The following is a 3,199-nucleotide window of genomic DNA, read 5'->3' as shown; positions in this document are numbered from 1 at the left end:
TCTCTCTCTCTCTCTGCCTTTACCCAACTCCCTGAGTCCCCCCCCCGCCGCCATCAGCCTTCCACTCTCTCTCCTGCCCCCATGTGGCGAAGGCTGGATACAGCAGGAAGCATTCCAGTTGGTCTCCCGTCCCGTCCTCGTCGGCTTCAGCTCTTCGAATCCGATTCCAGCTTTTCTTCAAGTCGCTCATTGGGAAAACAAGGTGCTACCTCCCAGAACAGAAGAGTTGCAAGACTGTGCCTATTCCTCCAACACGACACATTCACACACGATAAGGAAAAAACAAAACAGAAAAAAAAAGTTTTTATCAACTTGAATGAACATATTTTTCCAGACATCTGTGCTTTCATATATTGTGTGTTTCTATATAAACATGAAGACAAACCCCAGCGCTGACATTTCAGAACCGTCTCTGGAGGAAAGTGAAACGGAGAAGTTCCTTTTCCGTTTGTCTCCAGTGTAAATACTGACGATCTCCCATTTGCTATTTAATAGGACCGTTGTTGTAGCAGTAGCTGGGCGGTCTGGGACTGCCTGATGAGTCGTGTCTTTCAAACCTCCGTCACTCTGTCTCTCCTGGGTTCGTCCTGGCGCCTGCAGAGCATCATGTGGTCTCTGATCGCCGCGGTAACGCTGACGTGTGCGTCGGACTCGAACACGGGCCCATCACCAGCTGAGAGTTGTATATTTTCATATCCTCTGCTTTTCTTTCTCTTTTGTACAGACGGTTTTTTTTGAAAAGAAGAAAGGACACTTGCCAAACGTCCTCATCCGGTTTAGATTTGTGTTTTGTGCGTTTGCTTCGTCCGGCCGACGTGAGCGCGGTTTCAGTTCTGACGGATCTGATCGGGACCGGAGACTGTGAACAAAGATGGACGACTTGCTCCGCCTCCTCCCACTATCCAGAAATGAAGCCAAAATACCAACGCTGCCATCTCCATGACTTGGAGCCGTGGTATCGAGGTCCCGCCCACTTATCAGGAGTCAGTCTGTCACATGACATGTCAGCTCGTTTTTTTTATATTCAAATAACAAATCAAAACCAAACGTATCAGAAACTTCAGTGTGAAGAACCATCTTCATTTATTATATATATATATATATATATTTTGACTTTTTGTGTGGTTGATGTCCCGTCCCCTAACATGGAGGAGGCGTTGTTTTGTTATTTGTTTCGTTACTGTACGATTAAAAGCGATTGCGACGGAGTTAGCTAGCAGCTAATTTGCATCCTTTGGCTTTGTGACCTATACGGCAGCCAGCCACCAGGGGGCGATCAACGTGTTTTGGCTTCACTTTAAGGGAGCGCTCGTGTCGTCCATCTTTATTTACAGACCCACCCTCGCCCCCCTGAGGTCGCCACAGCGCCCCTAGTGGTCGTCTTTCGTATCTTCTGACGACCTGTTTTAATTTGACACCGTTTCGATCGGTGACTTTTAATCTGTTGCATTAATATTTCTCATCCGAGGAAGAAACTAAATGTTTTTCATGTTCTGTCACAATCAGGGACAAAGATTTAGAAAAAAAAAGATGGAAACTTTCGGTCAAAGCGCCCAAACACATTCCTGTGATGTCGCCCGTCACAGGCTCCTCCCCCTCTGGGCTGATTGGTTCTGTGTCTTCTTTCAGTGGCTCTGACTGCGTCCATCCATTTAATTTATTCGTGCCGACCTGCAGACGCTCCAGACGCTGGTTGAGGACAGGAAGCCGTCCACGATGATGACATTGCTTTGTTTCCTATTTATTGAGTGCCATGACAGTTTCCTGTTTGGTCTGTGCGCGCCCATGTTTGGGCGGAGCCTCTGGACCCGTCTTCATATCCTGTCTGATGTATATACGAGTGTATATAGTCGTCTCCTCCTCTCCTGTGGCTCAACCAGGTTTGAGTCCTCGAGTCCCCCCCCCCCCCTGTGTTCCTCGGCCTCTCGTCGACAGGCCGCTGTTGCCTTCATCATCTTCATGTGTGTGGTTGTTGTTTCGGTTATTTTCACACAAAGTGCACTGTAATCTAAAAAAAAATCTGTTTTCAATGCATAATCTCTTTTTAAGTTTCTGACGTCTTTGATTCGATGACTTTAATCAAACATTTGTGTTTTTTTTGTTGTTTAGTTTTTTATTTTGCATGTACATGTCGCATCATCTGGTATTTTTATTTTGTAATTTTGTTTTTATAAACGGTTTGAACGTTAATAAAGGGTCTGATCACTATCTCACTGAGGTGCAGGACTGAAACGGAGAGACGCCATCAGGCTGTTTTCTGATTGGTCGTTGCCAGGGATCCGCCCACGAGGCTCCAGGAAGTCGAGGTTTGATCGATATTGATTTTCTAAAAAGCCAATTACCTATACTGGTACTTTTTTGACTGAAGCTGCCTCTCGCTGAGATTTCAGAATTGAGCTTGAGCATTTTTCGTATTAATAAAAATGCGAGAAGTTTGAATCCTGCCAGATAATCATATCAGAGTGTAACGTGCTGAATGGCCATTGTCTTTTTTTTAATAAAGTTGTTGTACAACACGGGGACGGTGACAGTTCAGAGGAGCGTTCCATCAGTCCGGTTTTCTACCTGATGGTTTTAAAGTCTGAAGCTTTTGAGGGAACGATTCAACATTTTGGAAACTGCTGGTTGAGAATCCGACGTCGGGACCTGTAGATTAATTTAGCTCCAGAAATCGATCCATCACGTATAGAACCTCCTGATTGGCTGGTTTCATTAGCTTGTTATTCACTGTTTGCTAATTGGCTGCAAACTGAGCGATGAACCAACGTTCAAGTTTCCCAAAATGTCCGAGTGTTCCTTCAGACCAGAATGTTCTAATGGTTAAGAGCTCGTTTGTGTTCTCATATCTGTAGAACGTCGGATGTAGAAACTCCTCCTCTGTTCTGTCACCTCTCCGTTTCCTGTGGAGCTCTTCCTGCTTTCTGCCTTTTCCTTTTCTCTCTCTGAAGCGTTTTGATTTCAAACTGTAAACAGATCCACGTCATCGTGCTCAAGTCTTAACATTTGTTCTCCAAGAAACCGGGTCCGATGTGGCACAGACTGAAAAAACTCTATTTCCCATGATTCCTTGTAGTAAAAGGTTTTTTTGGCAGCTGGAAAAGGAGCCCCCCCCCCCCCCCCCTCATGTTTCTCTTTCTCAGTCTTTCTCCATATGGATCTGCTTCTCCTGCCGGGTTATTATTATTATTACTATGTTTCT

Source organism: Limanda limanda, chromosome 8 (assembly GCF_963576545.1).
Source record: "Limanda limanda chromosome 8, fLimLim1.1, whole genome shotgun sequence".
Taxonomy (NCBI): domain Eukaryota; kingdom Metazoa; phylum Chordata; class Actinopteri; order Pleuronectiformes; family Pleuronectidae; genus Limanda; species Limanda limanda.
The sequence above is the reverse complement of the archived record's forward strand: the minus strand, read 5'-3'. Positions refer to the sequence as shown.